This window comes from Agelaius tricolor, unplaced genomic scaffold, assembly GCF_023055355.1.
Source record: "Agelaius tricolor isolate 1412-34295 unplaced genomic scaffold, bAgeTri1.0.p SCAF_16, whole genome shotgun sequence".
NCBI classification, from domain to species: domain Eukaryota; kingdom Metazoa; phylum Chordata; class Aves; order Passeriformes; family Icteridae; genus Agelaius; species Agelaius tricolor.
In genome coordinates, this window is record NW_027269276.1 from 21091104 (window position 1) to 21114108 (window position 23005).

The following is a 23005-nucleotide window of genomic DNA, read 5'->3' on the forward strand; positions in this document are numbered from 1 at the left end:
CCCAGAGTTTTGCATTCTTCTTGAGCACTACTTAAGGAACTTAGATCCCATGTCCATTTGGATCTCTCTCTGCACAGATCTTTGTCATGCCAGTGCTTGAAATGCATCTCTAAGAGAATTCACTAGCACAGAATGAACGAGAGTGGAAGGCGTCAGTGGGGCTCACCAGGTCCAACCCCCCTGCTTAAACCAGGATACCTAGAGCCTCTTGCCCAGGATTATATCTGAGTGTACTTTTAATGTCTTCAAAGATCCAGGCTCCACAATCTTTCTGGGCAGTCTGTGCCGTGGTTCAGTCGCCCTCACAGTAAAAATCATTTGGTGATGTGCAGAGGCAATCTCCTGTATTTCAGTGTGTGCCTACTGCCTCGTGTCTTTTCACTGAGCATCCTTGAAAAGACACTGGTTCCCTCCTCTTTGCACTATTCCTTCTGAGATGTATGTGTGCTGCCACCTAGATAAATGTCAAAAACCTTCCTGAAGCCCAGGCAGACAATATTCCCTTCATCTACCGGGCAAGTTGATTCATCAGAGGAGTTTAAAAAGTTGTTCAGCATCAAGTTCCCCTGGTAAATCCATGCTGACTATGTTATTTTGTCCTCCTTCATGTGCCTGGCAATGCTTTCCAGCAATAGCTGCTCCATCAACTTCCTGGGGATAAAAATGACGCTGGCTGGCTGGCTTGTACTTTTCCAAGTCCTCCTAGTTGCCTTTTCCCAAGATGGGTGACATTTGCTTTCATCCAGTCTTTGGGCACTTTCCTCAGTCACTATGATCCATCAAACATCATTAGGAGTGGCCTCAGAATAACATCTGCTAACCCCCTTGAGACCTGTGGCTGCATCTCAACAGGGCCTGTGGACTTCATGGAATACGTACCAATTCAGTGACTATGCCCATTGTTGCCTTCTTGTGAAGGCCACGGCGACCTGGTATCGGGGTCCAGCACTGCGATCTCCTCCGTGGGATCCCTTGTGGCCAATAACGGACGCTAACACCAATGTGGTGGACGGTTAAAGGCGTTTATTGAGGGGTCTCAAGGGTATTTATGGACTAAGGGGTCTCTCTACGTCAGACAGGGGTTTGGCTATACTTTCTAAGGTTAGTATGGAGTGGAAAGTTACTGGCATGCATAGGTTAGGGGGGCTACGCATCTGGCTACATTCCAAGGGTGATCCTTATCTATGGGGAGGGGGGTAGAAGGATTCCTGTAATTTTCCGTTACAGCCCGAAATCTTCCGAACGCCTGTCCCTGGCCTACCACACTTCCCCCCCCTCTTTCACAAATGAACGAGGTAGTCTTATACGTAGGCACTAAAATGAGGTAGGAAGTTGAGATCTGACTAGGGAAAAGGGTCTTGGGAAACCTGAGTAAGTTTCTGCCAGGCAAGTCTCTCGTGACTGGCAGCGTTCCCTGTTGAATTCACAGTAATTGTTGCTGTCCCACGAACAGGATGTTAGCCCGTTCTAGGCGGGCCTGAACGAATGAGACTAGCTTGTTCAGCAGGCATGGCCCGAAGGTAATAGCTAAAAGCAGCATTGCCAATGGGCCTATTAGGGTAGAAATTAGGGTGGTTAGCCATGGTGATTGGTTGAACCAGGATTCGAACCAGTTCTGTTGGGCTTCCCTGTCTTTCTGTCTCTGAGCCAGTCTGCTTCGGAGTTCTGCCATGGAGTCTCTAACGACTCCTGTATGGTCAGCGTAGAAGCAGCATTCCTCTTTCAAGGCAGCACACAGGCCCCCTTGCTGCATGAACAGGAGATCCAGTCCTCGCCTGTTCTGCAGGACCACTTCTGAGAGCGAAGAGACTGACTTTTCTAGAAAGGAAATGGATTTCTTGATCCTCTGCAGGTCCTCATCGATGGTCATCTGCAGCTGTGACAGTCCTTGGTGTTGAGTTGCTAGGGCTGAGACACCTGTTGCCGTTCCAGCCGCTCCTAGGCCGAGCAGCATTGCGATAGTTATACCTGTTAATATTTCTCTCTTGTGGAGCCTGTTGTTATTTTTGAGAAGGTGGTACACCTCTTCGTCTGAGTGGTACAGGATCCTAGGGATGATCAGAACTTGAACACAAAAGTCGTTAGAGTTATCGAATTTGGCAAGAGACACGCAGGGACTTACTCCAGATCTCTGGCAAACCCACATCCCAGATGTGGATGGGACTACCCACTTATTATTTTCCCTGTCGGGCTCAACTACTTCGGTGCAGATGTCGCCTTTCCGCTTAGCTAGGGTTGCATTACCGAAGCATCTGCCCTGACCTGTGACTTGACTCAGGGTAATTCCTTTGCGGGGTATGTCCCATCTGCACTGGCGAGGGGCATCGGCTGTGGAATAGCTGAAGGGGGTATCTAAAGCAACTCCTTCGTAAAAGGGGGGTTTAACATCGTAACAAAGCCAGCAGGAGTCGGTTAGGTTAGGGTTAGATTCATTCAGGGATAAAAAGGTAGCTTCTAACATGCGAAGGATTGGGTTCGAGCCTGACCTGGCTGATTGGCCTATCTGGAAGGCTTCCTCATCGCCAGTCGGGACGTCAGTGACCCTTGTGGGCAGGGCTTTGGGGTAGGTCATGTTTCTCCCTTTCTGTGTGCTTTTGCTTGTGGGAGCATAGGGTATGAAGATCCCCTGCTCTACTATGGATTGGCATAGATGGGCCGTCTCGCATCTATAGCGGGAGGGGGCTGAATCCCGCATGTCCCCTCCCTCTTAAAAAGCACACGGCTTATTTGCACTATATCGAAAGGGAGTAAATCATCATTGCTAAAAAGACCATCCACGAGAGTGGAAACCACCCCTGAGTTAATTCCTTTTTCTGAGATAGCTTTTACTATTGTCTGAACGTCTTTGGAATTAACGGGAGTATACGTTCTTTGCTGGTTCCCCTGGGGTCCTGTAATTCTCACCGGGAAGGCATGCACCGATGCTGCGGGTGCCCATTCCACGCATTCAATTTTGATTTTACCCCAATCGGTGAGTTCGTATTGGGGCTGGTTCCCGGCTGTGTTAAAAGTTTTATTTGGTTTCGTCCGAAACCGCATTGATTCTGTTTTCTCTGCTTCCGAGTCGCTGCTGGACTCGGTCGGCTCCGCAGAGCGGTCTGGGGAGCTGTGGCTCCCTTCAGAGTCGGAAGTCGACTGCCAATATACTTCCAGTCTCTGCTGCCGTTTTGTCCGGCTACGGCCCTGCTCCTCCCCTCGGGGGCGGTGCTGATGCCGCTGCCGGTGCCGCCCCCTGGGCTCGCCCTGCCTCCCGCAGGGAGGGATCTCTCCCATATATGGTGGCATCAGTGGGCGCGGCTCCCGAGTGAGTGCCTGCCCTCTGTCGCACCCCCACGCATGCGCGTCTGCTGGGATCCGCGGCTCTCGGCCGGGCATGGGCTCAGCGCTGGTTTCCCGCGCATGCGTGTTCGCGGCTGGCCGCGGTTCTGGGTTCTTCCCGCCGCGGGCCGGCGGGCTCCACCCCTCTTCCCGGCCACCCGCGCCATATTCAAACGGGTAGGGCGGCGGATCCCCTCCGCCGCTCGCCCGTGCGCCAGCCCTCTCGATGTTTCGGGCTTCTGCCGCCAACCCCTCCCAAAAGGACCATGCGAGTCCCTCCGCTTCTTGCGCTAAGTCGGCTATTGGCGGGGAAGGGTTGGGCGAGGGGTCCGTGGGCACCCCAGGGGGCTCCGGAGGTGGTGTGGGCCCCGGCAGGTCCCCCGAAGGGGTCAGGGGGTCCCCCGGGGGCTCCGGGGGCTCCGGGGGCTTTGGGCTGGAGGAGGGATGGGATGCGCCCGGCTCCCCCGTCTCCCCGCTTTCAATCGGGTCGCCACCAGGGGGGTTTCGCGTTACCGCCCCCTCCCCCAGCTGTGGCGTGATTAACAAACAGGAGCGCGCAGCGTTCCACGTCTCCTGTTCTTCTAATGCTTTGCGTAGGGCAGCTTCTGCCTTCCCCCACGCTTTCAGGCTTTTGCTGCTGCCTGTGGCTTTTGTGTCCTCTGCTAGCGCAACAGTACATTCCTGCCACACCTCAGAGTGTAATATATCTATGGGTCGAGAAATGACCCCAATCTCTAGGAGTCTCATCAATGCGAGATTAAAATTCCTGAGTTCACATTTGATTCCCCATTGCATATGTATCAAACTTACGACCTTTGCTATCGCTTCCATACGAATCGCGGGTCCTGGGGCATCCCCCTTCTTCGCTATAGCCGTTCCGGCGTTGAGTGCTGTCCCCTGGCAAGGAGTACCCCCGTCGCCCGGACTCGTCGCTCCCGGGTTTCGGCACCACTATGTTGCCTTCTTGTGAAGGCCACGGTGACCTGGTATCGGGGTCCAGCACTGCGATCTCCTCCGTGGGATCCCTTGTGGCCAATAACGGACGCTAACACCAATGTGGTGGACGGTTAAAGGCGTTTATTGAGGGGTCTCAAGGGTATTTATGGACTAAGGGGTCTCTCTACGTCAGACAGGGGTTTGGCTATACTTTCTAAGGTTAGTATGGAGTGGAAAGTTACTGGCATGCATAGGTTAGGGGGGCTACGCATCTGGCTACATTCCAAGGGTGATCCTTATCTATGGGGAGGGGGGTAGAAGGATTCCTGTAATTTTCCGTTACAGCCCGAAATCTTCCGAACGCCTGTCCCTGGCCTACCACAGCCCATAAAAGTTTGCAAGGGATAACAGAACATATTAACAGGTACCTGAAGAGTGAGTGAAAAACTATGGAAGCAATCCAAAAGGACAAAGACTTGAGTTCCCTTTTCAGACAAAGCATCCTATCGTGGAGCTGAGCAGCTTTAGATCTAGGGAAGCTTCCCCTCTGAAAGGATGCAGAAGACATTCTTGTACCCGTATCCACTAATAAAATGTATTGACCATTCACTTGCAATACAAAAAAACTAAATTCTTTCCAAAATTGTTGCCGCCTAACTAGACAATCACGTACTGGCTGGGTATTCCCCTAACAGATGACAGCACCTGCTTGATGCCTCTCATGCCTACAGACTATTTGAATTAGGTCATTTGAGTGGGGATTACTGGTCTGGGAACTTTCTTTCTGATGAATTTGGAAGATTTACTGAAGCACGGACCTGAAGATGAAAACTTCATTTCCCATCAGTGCACTTTAACATCCACAGCTGTAATGCCATTCTCACCAACTGAGTCACGAATTTATGACTACAAAGTGAATCAGCTCCAAAAGGAAAGATAAAGGCTGGAAAACATTCTCTCTTGGTAAAGCACATGAAGTGACTAAATTCTAATCACTCGCTGGCCTAAAGCTTCATGGAGGGGGAGGTGGACCAGGTTTCCTTCCACTGCCGTTCTCTTTGTCACCTCAGTGTTTTATAGGGGTATGCAGACATTCAGAAAGAGAGCTTTGCTGAATTCATAAAATTCAGTCTTAAAAAATAATTTGAGAGCAGCTGAAATGAAAAGAACAAATAAAATGCAATTAATTCCACAGAAGCTTGAAATGATTATTTCTTCATTTTGCATTTGAGGATGTATATTGTGTGAGTTTGTCTTCTTTCTTTATGAATGGACTGTCCTTTCCTAAATACTCTCATATGGAGGAACATGCTTCTGATAAGAAGAGCACTAGGGTGTCTTTACTTGACCTTTTATTTTTACTGATGTTCGGTCCTTGGAAATGAATGGGGTTTTTCAATTGACATGTCTTACTATTGTTCCCACAGGATAAGCCACAGACTCTTCTGCTCAGAGCTGTCACTAGTCAGCTATTCTCCTATCTGCCTTGAAGTAGTTGAATGTTCTGGTCTCAAAGTAGCACCTTCTATGTAGCCATGCTCTTAGCTGCCAGTGTCATCTTGAATCCAAACACCCTCCCGCAAGGGACCGCTGGTTCTGTAGTCAACTAAGGGGAAAAAAACGGTCCATCCATGCTTCCTGATTTAAAATATAAAGGTATATAAAGGTATGGTGTCCCTAAACGATTCTCTGCAGTTGAACACTACTTATCTTTGCCGTGTTTCTTCAACTCACTTGCAAGTCATTCATGCGCTACGTTGTTGTGAGAATTGCTTGGTTTGAAGATGATTTAAAAGGGTAGGAGAATACTTTTGTGCCTCTGCTATAAGGATGCTTTTCAAATCCATACAAACTTCCTGCAAATGTAAAAGCATTCATCCTGTATTGTCCTAGGCTGCAATATAAAAATGTATTCTGCTCCCAACCTCAAGAGCTGCTGAAACCGGGAGGGGCATTGTTTTTTCCTTATCTCCTTATCTCTTAACGGGGCCATCCCTGTCTTGCCACATGATTCAGAGATGACTCCCTCCAGGAGCCATTTCTGTTTAAAGGCTAATCAAGGAACCACCGCATGACTCAGAACAATTTGAGCCCATTGCAAGATGCTCTGCCCAGGGGGCAGGAGCTAAGCATCCCCAGCTGGATATAATCTGAGTTTTGGGACACCACAAGCAGTCTTTCCACTGGCTTCCTAGAGGAACGGCCACCCTCACCCACTGGTCTTCAGAGGACAAGAGCTACCAGATGGTTTCTACAGGATCACCACTTCAACAAGACCATTTCATCCGGACTGCTGCCACCACCCTAACTAGCAGGGTGACAGGTTGTATTCTGTCAGTGGTTTTTCTTTTGTATTATTGCGTGTATTTGGTTTTTCGCCTTTTCCTAATAAATTGTATTTCTGACTTGGAGTCTTGCTGCCATGCTGGATTTCTTCAGACCGACTAGCTCCTGACACCAACAGCCAGAGTGGGCTGCCCCCAGAAAGCTGTCAAATCTAGGGTGCAGCTGTAGGGCACAGCTGCTCTATGGGACAGGTGGACTGCATTGGGGATAGGACTGCGCCGAGGGCAGGGACAAGGAACAGGGAGAGGTCTTCTGCATGTTTTCCAAAGGAGTTTCTTCCCTGGAGGGTCAGGGACAGAAAGACACTGACTCAAATGCATAACATCAACTCAGAATTGGGGAGAGGTCCCAGAGGAGGATACAATCTTTAACACACTGGGAGCAACTGGGGGTGGACCACAAGGCGGGGAATACAATGTTTAAACCAATAGGGGACTACAGGGGAGGAGAATAACTTAAACAAACCAATGGGGTTTTGAAGACTATAAAATTGATAGGGAAGTTTCTAGAGAAAGGGGCAGGCTTGGGGAGGGATTGACATTCAGTGGGAGGAGGAAAAGGGAACAAAAGGGCAGGTCTTTGGGGAGATGGACAACTAGGGCAAAAACTAACAACACGGGGGGGAAAGGAACAATCCATTAATAATAAAATATGCTACAACAGCACAAAACAGGAAGTATTATAAAACTGACTACTCAAACTGCATTACAATCAAAAACACACACTGCAACAGTGACAGCATCTCTTGCTGCTTTTGCTTTCAAACCAGAAGAGGTGCCAACCAAAAAATTAGCAAACTTAAAAGTTAACTGGCTGCAGTTTTGATTTCCTTCTGAAATATATTACCGAGAGGCTAACTGCTTGTCTAATTGGCTTAGCAGCATGTCTGTTCTTAGTGCCAAGCAGGGATTCACTTTGCCAGGCATGGAGGAAGCTTCTAGGAGCTTTTCACAAAAGATTCACTTCTGTGGCTGGCTTCTTCCCTCCCCACCAAAAACCAAGCCATGCAAAACCAACACCTTAACTAATCCCTAGTACTTAGTATGCATCCAATAATTCCTTTTAAACTATACTTTACATTTTTTACCAAATGCCCTGAAAAAAAATGGATCCATAATATTGATCAAAATAGTTCCAGTTCAATAGAAATATTGGGTCATGCAACTCTGGTTTACATAGCTATTTTTTGTACAATCAACAGAAGCTTTTTTCACCTCTAAAGAAATGTTTCCTGATGGTTTGGATCAGAAGATCCAGTATTGCCATTGTGAGATTTTTGTTTTGAAGGCCATAAGCTGTGCTCAGTGTTTTGGGTATATTCTTTGTTGTGCCTTTCATATATTTTGGATAGAAAGCCAGTAGAGATGATGTCCTTGCTGCAGTAGCCATGCTAAATAAGGCAGAGTGTCTGGCTGATGTACTGGAGCTGTAGACTATCCACCAGTCGCCCAGGGCGGTGAGGATCTCTAAAGGAATATAATATTGGCTATGCTCTGGAAGTTTTATAGAGAGAAAGAGCCTCATCGCTCTAATGATTTGTCTCCTGGAGTTCTGAAGAATATGTTGTAAAGAAGAAGGCTGCTGTCTTTCGCAACAATCTTCCGCGCATTCAAGAGGATAATTTAACTTCTTGTCTGAGAATGAAAGAAGTATTAGTAGTAATTAGTTCTTTTTTCTCTGTCGGTGCATCACTGATTGAGTTTGGGTAGGTTACATTTTATTTCTTTTTTTTCCTTAAATATTACATCATAAGGTGTTCCAAATTCCCAAATTCTGCTTCACTTTATTTTGTAGGCCAGACTGGTTCATCTTCTCTTGGCTGTATTATTGCAGACCATATCTGAAGGAATTTTTTTTGTTTTTCATTTTGAACATTATTAGATTTAAACTGTATGAACAGAACACTTTATTATCATTTTACCAGTTTGGAAGGAAATAGAGAATTTTTAAGAAAATGATGCAACTCCACTTGTGGTTTTCAATGGAAGAGAAGAATAACAATGTCCTACATTCACAGCATTGTTTGCAGTAATATTGCAGCTAGTTTCCAGCAACTTAGGTCAGGTTCTGGAAGCAGGCACCCATGATAGTATAGAAGTCTAAGCAGTTTCATTTTGGCGGCTTTTCTTGAAAAATAGCTAGTATGTCTCAACGTTGTGCTGAATCTTGTTGTACCGACTCTTCTTTTGAGGTCTGAACTCCTTGCCTGACTACTGTGTCTCAGAATCAGCTACAGTAAACCTGTGTTTCCTTATAGCTTTAAGAATTTGGTTCTAATCTATAAAAGCAAGAAAAGGTTGCCATATTAATACAAGAGAAAGAAAATGTTAGGAAAGCAGTTAATGGCATGGGGTTTTTTCCTACAAATTGGAGCAGAGATTTAGTTGTTTGATGGGGTATTTTTTTGCTTCTCAATGGAATTCTAGAAGTGGTTGGGAAAGAAAGTGTGGATTTTTCAGGTTTGCCTTTAAAGAAGAATAACGGGGGAAACTGTTGAAAAGAATTAATCCAGAACTCCATGCCTTTCATACAGAGTTTCAGAAGTGAAAAGCAGGAAGAGACAGTCCAGACAAGATGATTGAATAGAATGAATTCAAAATAGCTTTCTTTTCCCTCTGAATTCCAGCTCTAAACCTTATTAATATTAAGGTATTAATAGGAAATACATCTGTCCTAGGGTGACGTTATGATGCTTGTATCCCCATTCATGTGTTCTGTGAATGTTGGATATTATGTTCTGTACCTTTAAGACTGGCTCTGAAGAGGGAATGTTTTGTTTTGGTTTTCTTATCAGCCTGGTGGGACACAGAGACTGCAGCTTTTGCTTTTCCTGCTTTTGCTTTTCGCTTTGCTCTCTCTCACTCTTGCTTGCTTCGCTTACTGCTTGCTTTTGCTCATTAGCTAGTTTAGCTAAACTGTCCAAATTTCTTCCTGGACCGTTTCTCCTTTCCTTTTACTGACCATTTTGAACCTGCTCCGGACTGGGACCTGGGAAACACCGAGAGTTTGCACCTTGTGGCCTGCAGCAGCTGGCGCAGCGCCGGAGGGACTGAGAAGAGAGTGAGCACCCCCCCAAGAGAGACTTTCTGAATTTGTCATCTTTTTCAGAGCGGTGTCATCCGGAATTGTTCCTTTTGCGTGCTGGGGGGTGTTGTGCCTATTAAATAAACAGGTTCATTCCACTTCTCTCTGAGGAATCCTTCCCGAACCAGTTGGGGGGAGGGGCCCTAATTTGGAAATTCTCCTCCAATTTTGCCCTAAACCAGGACAACATCGCAATCTCTAAGATTTAAAAATGGATGATGAAGTTTTATATCCAGTAAAGTGTAAGGCTTCACATTTTAATCTGATTTGCATTTTGGTGAAAGCCGGGCATCCTTTGCAATTTACCAGATAACAAGGGATTTAGAACAGTAAGTATGCAAGTAATCTTTTGGACCCTTCATCTCCCTTCTTATGACAATGAATACATTTATTAAGCTTGTTGTCCTGGCATATTTTTATTCCATCAGGGGATTTGATCATACAAATGTCTAGTCATTCTTTCCTTGTTTTCAACCCCTCTAAGAGCATTAATCAGAACTATTCAGTAGTTCTTGATCTGCAACAGTGACGAGCACTAGACTGGTAAGAGTCAGTGGGCATCAGCTGATCCCCTATGACAGCACATGGCAGGCTGTTCTGGCAGGACTGAAGTTTGAGGGGCTCGAATTCTGTGAAATAGAACATTTGAGGGATGGGAAACATGGAAACAGATTCTGAGCTTTCAACCCACCACATGAACAAGTAATAAGGCAGGTAATTTTCTGTGGAAATTTCTTTAGCCCCAGTGTTGTGGATGATGATTACTCTTCCTACCTCCTTTGGCCAGCTACCAGCTTTCCCCTCCATTACTCTGCTTATGGACAGAAAACCAGAAGAAGGGTTTTTTGACCAAAACACCTATCAGGACCTTAGAGTGTTTTTTGCTCCAAAATGTTTCAAGGCAGATAGGGAAACAATTCCATTTTCCAGAGTGTGTTGAGAAGACAAGGTTGAAAGTTAAAAACCATGGGTTCTGTTTCTATATATGTCACTGATTGTGCTTATTATCTTAGTCATGTTATATATATATATATTTCGTAGGGTTTTTTCTTTTTTATTTTTCATGGGGTTTTTTTCCTTTTTTTTTTTTTTTTTTTTTTTTTGATGCATCCTTGAGATAAAAGGCCAAAAGTACAGGAAAGTTCTGTACGGTTAAAATACTTTTGAGATGCCTCATGCTGAAAAACTTGTAGCTACTGCTAAGGCCCATTGGCCAATTCCTGCTTCATTTCTGAGAAGCTATAAAATTCCCATCTGTATTTTAGTTCTAACAATTTGTTGTTATGGTGGAGATGCAACTTAAGAACAACCATTTTTGAATCTCTAGGGATGTATTTACCATTTTGTAGCTGCCTTTTCAGTTTCTGAGCCACTAATGAAAAAAAGGAGAAGTATCTACACTGTTTTCAACCTGTAGACCATCCACTACTGTCCACATGCTCAGATTCAAAGGCAAACAAGCCTGTCTGGCCTCATTGGGAGGAATTATTTGCATTCAAAATACTAGACTAGTATTTGATTTCCACCAGCAGAGTCCATTGGGCAGCTCCTGTCATCTGCATTTCAATATTTAATCCTCCTCTATGTTTACTGTGCAAAGCTCTTTCAGAATGATGGTGTGCCCACTGTCTCACCAGCTGTGACGTTTGCAGCGAGTCTCCCACGGACGGGAGCTGTAAAAAAGGCAAGCCAGGGCAGTGATTTCTGTTGCTCAATACCCACAAATCAAAGCTATTTAGTCTAATTTAAGGCTGAAAAAGAATTCAAAATTCAAAATGCCTTCAAAGGATTCAAAAAATCATCAGACAAGACTGCAGTTCAGTATTCAGGACAAGAGCATATCCCACAGTGTGGTGGTTTGACAGGAAATGTGTTTTCTGGGATGCTGTGGTGAGGCCTATGGATGTCCAGATTTTAATATTGGCACCTAAGGTGGCCATTGGGACATTGGATGCGCCTCTGAGAACACGGGATTAAAAGCAGGGCTCTCCCCTGGGAGGCTCTCTTGGGTTCCGGTCAGGGAAAGGTTCAGATCTCCCCTGCCTGGCTGCGGGCTGGGCGGGGCAGGGGAAGCCACCCGGCCAGGTGAGGTAGGCTGGGGCCCTGGCCAGAAGGGAGGTGAAGGCCCCTGCAGGATGGAAGGGTGGAGGAGCACTGAGAGGCATCGGGCAGCCCCCCCCCCGCCCCCCCAGGAGAGATAGAGAGAGAGCTGGTGCCTGTTCTTGGCCGGCCAAGAAGGAGAAGAGGGGAGTGCAAGAAGGTGCCTGGCAGGGCAGCCATGGGAGTTCTGGACAGACAGAGCCTCAGATTTTTAACCCTTTTCTTGGATGATGGAAACCTTACAAATGCTAATCCTCCTGGAGTTGAATGAGAAGAGAGATATAGAGGAGATAAGAGGAAATGGGCCACGAGAGAAATAGAGAAGAATGCAGGTGGAAGAGATGATGGAGTAGCTTATGCTGGACTCTTTGTGTGTAGCCATGGACAGAGCCACGTTTCCTTGTGATACGGGGACTGCATTCTAGGGGGAGGCAATGCCTCAGGACCAAGAGGGTTCGGTCTGGGTACCCCTTGGCCCCAGGGGGTGAAAAATATGGGGGGACAGATGTCCCAAAGTTGAGACTGTACCTTTTTGCAGTGGGACGAAGCATTCTTAAAAGTCGACCCTAGAAGCAGCTCTGGTCTGTGTTCAGTGGTGAGAGCACTGGACATGAAAGGAAGAGGTCACCATTGGCACAAGAAGGACTCCTTCTCCTCTTGATGAACTGAGGATTGAGTATTCTGAAGGGTGGTGCTGGACCGAGAGTCGATGATTTGGGGAATGTATTGTATTGGGGATTTGGGGAGGAGGAGGAGGAGATGTATTTGTGAAGTTTTCATTTTCCTTGTGTGTTTCTTTTTTTTTTTCTTTCCTTTCCCTTGTAGTTTAGTTAATAATTATTATTTTTTTTTCCTAAGTGGGAGCCTGCTTTGCTTATTCCTGGTCACATCTCACAGCAGAAACTAGGGAGAGAGTATACTCATGGGGGCACTGGCATTGTCCCAGTGTCAAGCCATGACACACAGGCTGAGAGAATGAGGGCTGTTTAGCCTGGTGAAGAGAAGGTTGCATGGAGACCTCACAACACCTTCCAATATCTGAAGGGAAGCAGGAGAGGGATTCTTCATTAGCAACTCTGGAGACAGGACAATGGGCAATGGCTTCAAAATGAAAGAGGGCAGGTTGAAATTAGATACTCGGAAGAAATTCTTCCCTGTGAGGGTGGTGAAGCACTGGCACAGACAGCCTGGAGAAGTTATGGACACCCCATCCTGGTGTTCAAGGCCAGGCTGGATGGGGCTCTGAGCAACCTGAGCAAGTAAAAGGTGTCCCCACCCATGTCAGAGAACTAGATGGCCTTTAAGGTCTTTGTCTACCCCGGCCATTCTATGATCCTGTGATTCTGCTGTGGTAGCGTTCAGGATGGAGCGTGTTCTGCATGTTGGCCATTTCCAATACACCATTGGTTCCAGGTGCCTTACACTAGCTTGCTCCCTGAAAATTCTGTCAGAATGAAGAACATCTCTATATATATTAGACACATAATAAATGAAGAAATGGGTTTGCACATTTGTCCACTAAGTTGTGGATGAGATTGCTGTGAAGTTTCATTTGGTTTTCTTGTTTGCTCATGAGGCCGACGGTCCTTGTGTCAGCTGCCTCAAAGGCAGCATTTGCCTCCTCCTCCTCCCTTCTCCCTCCTGCCTCTTTCAATTTCTTTCCCTTGACAATTTAATGTCGTTTTCCCTTTCATACCTGAAAATCCCTGCATGCTTCTGGGCTTTCTCCCTTTTCATACAGATCTTCTTCCACCCTTGACAATCCATACTTTTCATACCATAAGGGCCTGCCCTGCAGGCATAAAAGACTTTGATTCCTTATTATATCTATGGGAATTTAATTAATAGCTTCATGCCTTTTCATAGAAAGAGTAGGGAATTGATCGCTTGTTCCCTGAAGTACAGAAGGAAGAGAATGAAACATGAATCATGTGGAGTGGAAAAGTTGCTATCTATTTTCTTCCAAGAACTACCCCAAAAGATGCAGGGGGTGATGAAGCCTGGCTAGATGAGTTTCCCTTCTAATGGAAGGAAACAACCACGCCACTTCATACAAGTCAGTCCTATAGAAGAGAGAAATTCACTTCTGGGAACATTGCAGGATTTGAATGCAGAGTCACACTCATCCTTTGTTGCTTTGTTGTCTGCTTGGCATGGAACACGCTGCTTTGAAGAGGGAAGTGACTAACAGATAGTCCACTTTACAAACACATATGCTTCCCTCTTCTTCTGAGACCTCAGCACAGAGCCCTCTTTGGCATGGTACTTCAAGGTAAGAAGGAGCAGGCAGAGGGCACTGGGAACAGACAGCAGTTTGCAGGTTGTATAGGAAAGAGGACTGCCCCTTGAATGTGGTGCAAATACAAACTTCCACCAGTTTCAGGGGTACACTTCAGCCAAGCTTGTTGTCCTGGCACATTTTTTCTCTGTGAAACGCTTTGCGGTATGATCTGGACGACAAGAGATGCAGAAGCTACGTAGTGCTGAGAAGGTAAGTGCCTGGCCCCAGTGTCTTTTGGCAGAAGCAGCGCACTAGAGCCGTTGGCTGCTGCCACAATGATCTGTGTGAGAAACAGATGCCTAATCCCCTCCGGGAGAGTAAAAGCAGGATTGGTTACAAGAGTCGAAGAGCACTGGGCTGGTGGCTGCCGCATACCAGCTGTAAAAGGAGCATGACTCCTACTGGCCTACCAACCAAACTCATGGTGGCAGTGGTAAGGATTAAAGTTCAGTGAGAGCTATTTGTGCCGCTACCTATGGCCCTTCTGTGGAAACAAATGTGCCTACCTTTAGGCTCCGAGATCCAGAGAACACAATGGTAGTTGCAGCGGAAAAGGGACGGACAGAGCGCACTGGTGAGTTTGATGTGGCTTACACAGGGCAGGCAGAAGGTGCAGCCCAAGTCTCGCTTTTATTTCTAGAGCCTTTTTCTACGCAAACAGCTGCTGGATGTTTGCAACAAAGATGTGAGTGTGAAAAAGTGAGGGCAGGTCTATGTGGGAAAGAAGATACAAAGCGTTGTGCGCAGTTTAAAAGCTGTTTAGAAAAAAAAGGAGTTACTTTGAGAACATCTTCTGTCTTGACACTTCCACCTGTGTGATCCTTAGCTGCTTTGGACATGGCCACAATGAAAGAATGTGAAAATATTTGCGCTGCCAATGTCAGGTTGCACAGGAAAGAGGGTAGGTTGGCAAATGCCTTCTGTCCTGGCACATCTGTCAGTGAGAAGTGCAGCCGAAAACGCTTGGCTGTAGCGATAGTCTCTGTCACTTTGAGAGAATGTGCTGATGCACGTATATGTATCATTGAGAAAGTACGTGAGAATCGCTAGTATGTTTCGTTTGGTTGACAGACTGCAAAGGGACCGTTATGGCCAGCAGTGCCTTTTTGTTGTAGGACTTTTTCTTTGAGAGCAGCCGCTGGACATTTTGAAGCGGTTTGGGATCTTCAAGCGTTCGAGTGCAAGATGGTACCTAGATCTTGAGGGAAAGTGCATATCTCCAGGAAGCTGAATGCAGTTCAGTGGGTGCAAGTTACATGTTGAGCAGCTGATGGCCCAGAAAACTTTCTAAAATGAAGAGGCCATGCTGCAATTGCCTTTTATTTTGAAGCTTCTAAACTGTGCAGCCAACAATGAAATGATTCTTCTTCCTTCTCTGCTACATGCAGGATCCCATTCTGTCAGTACCCGAGAGCCAGGATCCACAGCGGAGCTCTTGTCCCTACACTGCTCCCACACGAACGGGGCTGGGCTAGAAAAGTGCTTGTCTTTTTCCTGGGCACTGTCAGCGCTCTTCTAAATAACCACACCACAGCCTTGTCAACTCACAAAACCAGGACACGCACCGAGCCCAGCTCACAACCACCCCCAGGACCCAGCCAAGTCAGAAACATCCCTGCTCTCCAATCAACTGTGCCAGGACAAAAAGATTTCACCGATCTTCCCCTTCCAAGTGGATACTCTTCTTTGCCCCACACTCAAAGGCCGACACCAGATCTTCTGCCCCAACAAACTTTTTCTCTCTCACAGAGCCTGGTAACAAACTTGAAAATGTCGGCCGAGCTCGCAACTGTTGGTGGGGAAAGCTCTTTGCTGCCTACAATTTCAATTGCACCCATCAAACTATAAACGCACACCCTGCTATCGCCACTTTCCTTCTCAGCTCTAGGCACCACCGTAAGCCTTCAATCTCTCAGAGTCAGGATCCAAATGGGATGGCACCAGGGACTGCTCACACAGTCCCTAAAGCTACAAGGGACAAAAACCTGTCCTGCAGAGGCCTGGCCTGGCCTCTGCATTGCCACTGACAGTTCAACAACTCGAACCCAGAGAACTGCCTATTGGGAAAAGCCTTTCAATTCACTGAGACCACCCAAAGTGGCCACCCAAACTTTGCCAAAGGGAGGAGGAACTAGAAGCCCATCTCAAAAGAAATGGCATCCCCTCCTCCAAAATCCAAAGCATCCAGGGCCTGATCCTCTACAAAGGTGTCAGACCACTGTTATTGGGCATTACCTGTGCGGGGCACTAGCTAGGCTGCACACCAAGACCCAGGGCAGCTCTTTACCTTGTCCAAAAGAAGTGTGCTGGCAGAATTTCAAGAAGGCTGCCTTGAGAAAGTGGAAAACACATGCCAAATGGATTCTTGCAGGAAGGAGACTGCCTTCCAAAGATGGATACCGACTCCATGATTGTACAAATTGAGTCAGGGCTTCCAAACCAAATATGCCAGGATAGAAAGTTGCTGCCGCCCTTAAGCTGCACGACACAGCTTCTTATCTGCACCTCCAACACTGGGGCTAAGTTCTTTCCTTCCCATGAGAAAGCATTGCTGTTCTCCTTCAGGAACTTACCGAGCAAAAGTTGCATACCACGTCCGGTACTGACTCTGTCCAACAATGGCTCCTACACAGAAAGGACCAGGACAGAAATGTCTTGCTGTACTATACCTTCCCACGATACCTTATCATCAGCCCTACCAACATTGCCACCGTATCTTTTACTTCCCAAGCAAGGAAAGGCACTCCAAGTCACTTGGCTTTGCCTTGCCTCCAGTACCATGCCTAGTTTTCCTAGCCTACCCTAGCTTTGCTTGCTTGCCTATGTCTGCCTTGCCTAGCCCTTCCAATAACTTCCTGGCTTTGGTTTGCCTTGTCTATCACTCTTTGCCTTGCCTTCCATGCAGGTAAGGCAATGCAAAGCAAGTGTAGGCAATTGTAGGCAAGTCAAGGGACAGGTTGGCAAGACTGAAGCCGTGAGGGGAAAGCAAATGGAGTGGTAGGTGAGACAAGTGCCAGAAGTTAGAGGCAAGGCTGGGCATAGGAGGTAATGGTAACCGGAAGGGCTAGGCAAGGCCAAGCCCTGTAGGAAAACTGCAGGCAGGTCAAATGTGAGGCATGGGTATGCAAGGGAATGCAAAGCAATGGAGAATGAGCAGGGCATGGCAAGGAAACTGGTTGGTTGCCCAAAGCAAGGCAAGTGGCAGGTCCATTCAAAGACTGCTGGTACACAAAAGCGGCCTGGACCGACCGCTCTGTCCAGCCTTGATCTTGCATGGGTCATGTTTAATCTGCACCTAAGACACTTGAGTTGCCTGCTTTCCTTTGTATGCAAAAGAACTGTCATTCTGCCCCTGAAGCCCAAGGGTGAAAGATGAACTTTGTGTCCAAAATTCAAGACATGGAAGGATAGATGTCAGAAGAAAGCTGTCAGGACAGATAGGTGTGCTTGCACGTGGCCTCCTCCAGGCTTCCTCTCACAAGCTCCTGAAGCGCTGGGGCCTTGAGAAAAAAAAGCCAGTGGAAGCCTGGAGAATCCTAGGAGAAGCAGGCAGGGCAATGCATGTTGAAGAGATTCCACAAGAAGAGAGGTGGTGAATTCCAGGTGGGGGACTGGTGAGCAAGGTAGTGCAAGGCAAGGAAGGGGTTCAAGGACAAGGCCAGACAAGTGGTGGCTTTGCCAGGCAACACAAAAGAGAGGGAGACAAGGCAATAAGAGTCCTAGAAGGAGAAGGAAATGAAAGATTGGAGCTGGACAAATGGGAAGGAAAAGAAGGATAGGTGAGCAAGTCAATACAAGGCACTGGGTTGGTATGAAGGGCAAGGGAAGGACATGCATGGGTCAGGAAGGCAAGGGAAAAGAAAGGAATTGTCAGCAATGACAAGGAAATGCAAGATTGGGTAGGAAAGGCAAGGCAATGTGGGGGAGGGATAGGCAACACAATGGGTATCTTAACAGGAAATGTCCATGCACAGCAAGGCCGAAGGAGAAGTGGTAGAGAGGTCAAGCTGGGAAATAGGTGAGTGTGTGCAGCTAAGAAAGAAAGAAAGAAAGTGCGTAGCTCTCGTATGTGTGTGTGTGTGTGTGTGTGTGTGTGTGTGTGTGTGCGTGTGTGTGAAGTTTGCAGGATGTAAAGCAAAGAAAGGTGTCTCTTGATTGTGGAGTGAATGGATGTTTTTGAACGTAAGTGGCAAGGTCCAAGCAACCTTTTCATCCTGGTATGTAGAGAGCTTTTTGGAGAATTGGTTAGCTGAGAAAGGACATTCCGATGTGATACCAATGGATAAGGGTAAGAGAAACAAGCTGGGAACTGAGCAACCGATGCCCAATTACTGATGAAGGTCACAGTGACCTTCTCTAAAACGGGAAGACGGGGGAGAAAATTGCTTGCCAGAAAATGTAGTTATCCCAAGGTAGAGAAATTAGAAGAATGTATACATAGAAGCAAAATAATTGTTAAGAGATAGAAGTAGGTGTGTTTGATTATAGTGTGCTTTAACCAATAATGAGCTCAGATTTTGCAATATGCATAAGCTTCATTAACACTAATATAAATATGTGTAAGCTTTCAATAAACTTCGGGATTTGCTATTCATCGCATATGGTGTGTCGCATCTCTCCCGCCGTTACGACAAATGGTGACCCCGACGTGATACCTTCGGGACTAGCCACGGTCGGAGGCGTAAAAGTCAAGTGCAGGTCCTTTCGCGGCTGGGGACGGCAAAAAACACCGCTGAAAAAGGAAGGTGTTCGGCCCCGGGTGAGCTCAGAGGAGTGCCCGGCTGCTACGTGCTGCCGGACCTGAATAGAGCCGCAAGAAGCGCGCAATCGTCGTTAAAATGGATAAAGACAGGCAAGCAGCATATGATTTATTTACTGACTTTTTAAGAGGGCGTCAGATTAGAGGGATAGATTTACAGAAAGAACTTCCTGGGTTGTTAGCTTATGGGTGTGCACAGGAGTTTTTTCGTAATCCGCATACAGTGCATGAATTGTCAGAATGGCATATATTCGGAAATAAGTTGTGGCGTGCACTCATAGATGAGGATAAGACCGCGAGAGAGTTGGGAAATTTATGGCGAGTCGTGCATGCTGAATTCTTGAAATACCAGGCGGAGGAAAAAGCTGCCCAGCAGACTAGTGCAGCCCGTGGAAGCAACAGGAGTTGCAGAGACTGGTTTGGGTCCCCGCCTATACAAGCTCCTGCTCTAAAAAGCAGCTCCCTGCAGCTATCGGCTTCTGCCGCGGGCAGTAGCCCCCCCGCGCGTATTCCAGCCGTGCCGTCCCCGAGCCGAGGGGGGGACGGCAGGACGGGCCTCCCGCCCCCCGTGGAGCAGCGGGCTCCGGTGAGTCCGCCCGCCCCGCGGCTGCCCGCAGCTATCACCACTTCGGCTAAACCTGCCTTCAGCCCGCAACCGCCGGGAGCCTCGGGGTAGACCTAGCAACAGCAGCAGACAGTGAATTTGGTGACTGTTCACCCACAAAAGTCCCAACGAGAGTAAAGAGACCACTCATTATTGATGAATTATCTGTGAGAGTTTTGCTTTTAAGACATTTCTCGGCTACAGTGTTGGGATTGTTTGTTTTATCTAGAATAATAGACGCTGGCTATATAAGAGAGAGTTCTATTATGCTGTATATTCTTTTTCCACCTATGCGAATCGAGCAATGAACTGTTAGATGCACTTTGACCTTTGTTAAAGGGAACTGATCCAGCACAGCCTGTTCATATAACCCCTGAACGGGCTGAAACACTGCAGCAGATATTAGACCGTGTTACACAAGGCAGTGTTCAGAGACGTGATTTTGATCTCCCTGTACAGCTGACAGTTTGGTGTAGACAAAAATTTTTTACTGGGTGTGCTTACTTAGCATAACAGAAAAACGGGGGAGATATGGGCCTTAGAATGGATATCTCCTCCACTTCAACAACATAAAACCCTTCTTCAGAAAATTGAAATTTTAACTGATTTGTTCAAAAAAGGTCGTGATAGGACAGTGGAGTTAGATTTAATGCCCAAAAAGATCACTAAAGTCCTTATCAGATGCTATAACTGCTTACACAGATGCAAAAAGAAAATCCAAACAACTGTTACTCATTATATGTTTAGAAAACTGGACTGGATGTCATGTAACATTTAGAATTATAATTTAACCTGAATGTTAGTTTGCACAAAAAAAAAAAAAAACAACTCCCTCCAAACAACAAAAACAACAAAACTTCCACTCAAAACAGATACTAAAATATATAATAGACTTCCAACCATAATATTAATACTATTATTATTATTATTATTATTGTAGACAATTTTGATAAATAATTACCAAAAAGAAGATATTCATCCCTACTGTTTAAGCATCAATTGACTTTTAAAACATAAAGCATAAACACTGATGTTTGAGGCCTAGAAAACATTCATTCTATTGTTTGAATAATGATTTCAGTCTACAGGAAAACTGTTGCTTAGCTTTTCCTGTAACATCAAACAAAGAGTATTTTGTACTTAGTTGTTATCCTTTTTCTTTGTCCAAGTGAGAACACAATATGTTATTTAAAATATTCTCTCATCTAATTTACATTTTAATCTGAAAGAGAATATGAGTTTAAAAAATCATACCACAGCATTAACGTCCCTTTGTACTTAGAAACATATTTCTTGTACCTGTTCAATTTAAAGCAAACCTGCAATACTCTAAGCACCTGACTCAACTTGTAACTTCTCCATCACTTCTTATATATTTTTTCCCTCTGAAAATAACCAGTGTGAGCTGTAGCTTGTCTCACATGTGTTAAGTTCTTCACTGGCTTTGCATAAGGAGATTCACAAGCACATGAGTTATTCTACACTGCTTATTTGTCTCAAATATCCAATCTAAAACACATCATCTGATTTGTATTTCTTAATATTTTATAAGTGAGTTAGTTCTGAGTTATTTTTCTCTGTTTCCTGTGTTTAACCAAGATGCTGAAAGACTTTGTTGATACGTCAGACTTCACTGAAACAAAGGCTTCACACAGATCAGGCCTTGGTATTGATGGATGGCTCAAATCTTTAAACTTAGGATCATGGTTACGTTCACTTATTAAGGTTAGCATTGTAGTAGCTATTGTAGTTTTGCTGTTAGTATTAGTTTTGCCTTGTTTTTGTATATGCTTGCAGAATATGGTGAGAAAGATGATAACTACTGCATTTAATCAAACTATGCTTGTTCAACAGAAAAACAGGGGAGATGTAGAGAGCTTTTTGGAGAATTGGTTAGCTGAGAAAGGACATTCCGATGTGATACCAATGGATAAGGGTAAGAGAAACAAGCTGGGAACTGAGCAACCGATGCCCAATTACTGATGAAGGTCACAGTGACCTTCTCTAAAACGGGAAGACGGGGGAGAAAATTGCTTGCCAGAAAATGTAGTTATCCCAAGGTAGAGAAATTAGAAGAATGTATACATAGAAGCAAAATAATTGTTAAGAGATAGAAGTAGGTGTGTTTGATTATAGTGTGCTTTAACCAATAATGAGCTCAGATTTTGCAATATGCATAAGCTTCATTAACACTAATATAAATATGTGTAAGCTTTCAATAAACTTCGGGATTTGCTATTCATCGCATATGGTGTGTCGCATCTCTCCCGCCGTTACGACACTGGTACATCTGTGTCTGTGAGACATAGTCAGAAACGTCTCCTTTTAGATTCAGACTGCAAGCAGGACATAGAATGTGACTGTGTGAATAGCTGAGCAGGAAAGCACATCACATCAGCATGTTTCAACAGAAGCAGTTAGTGCGAGAAGGAGATGGACATGTGGGACTCCAGCAATATGGCAATGCACTCAGCTGAGAAGCAAAGTGCAATGCCTCGGTGTATGCTCTGAAAATAAAAGGCTGCAAGGAAAAAGCAAGGGGACAGGCCAGTGAAATCTTTCTGTCCTGGCACACTGAGCTGTTTGAAGGTGAACCGCTGTTTGGTTTCACTAAGGACTCGGAGACGTGGAGAGGATGTGCTTGTCCATGTAGCTGAGAAGGAAAGTGAGAATCACTGGTACGTTTGGCAGCGTTTGTAGGCTGCGAGGAGAAGGTGACGGCCAGGCCTGGCTTTTGGCTGTGGCACTTGTTGCAAGGAAGAAGCTGCTGGATGGTTAAGCTTTTGGGGATCTGCAAGAGTGAAAGACTACGCTGGTACCTCATCAAACTAATGCTTGTTGATCATCTGGCTGAATCTATGACATAAACCAGAAGTGAAATTTCCCCCCATTTCCCTCAGTTTTTTCACCTTTTCATCCAACAGCCTGGGCCTTTTTGAAGCTGCTGTCAAACGCCTTGCCTTGGAAGCTAGAAGTATCTCAGTTCACCTGCTAAGAAACACGGGAAAGAGCTCAAGTCAATTTCAGAATTGCCCTGAGCAGAGCTGGTGTTTCGGTACCGTAAATTTCCATTGCGAATACGTGCAAAAATCACCATTTTATTAGGCAAACATTTGAAATACACTAGCAGCTTCATCTTCTTGTCGCTGCAGTCCTTGGAAGTTTTGCTATTTACTGAAACAGGAAACAGGTCAAACACGAGAAGCTTTAGAATCCAAGCTCACTGCCATTGTACAAATAGCACAAACTTGATGAATTCAAGTTACCATTGTAACATACAGAATGGCTCTATTCAAGAAAATGGATGTGTTGTCCTTCACGGGGGCAGAAAACCTTTCTACCACGTGAACTCTGGGAGTAATCCATCATGCCTCAGTGTGCTGTGGCTGGTCAGAGAGCTACACGATGGGTCTCTTTGCCTATGGCACTCTCAGGGCTCAAAGCTGCACATAAACTCCCGCTCCTTACAGACACGCTAGTAAAGCCCACCGAAAATGCCGTTCTCCAGACAGCTTACTGAAACCAGCTAGGAGTTCCCAGCATCACGCTGGGCACTTCTGTCCACAGATGGCTTTGC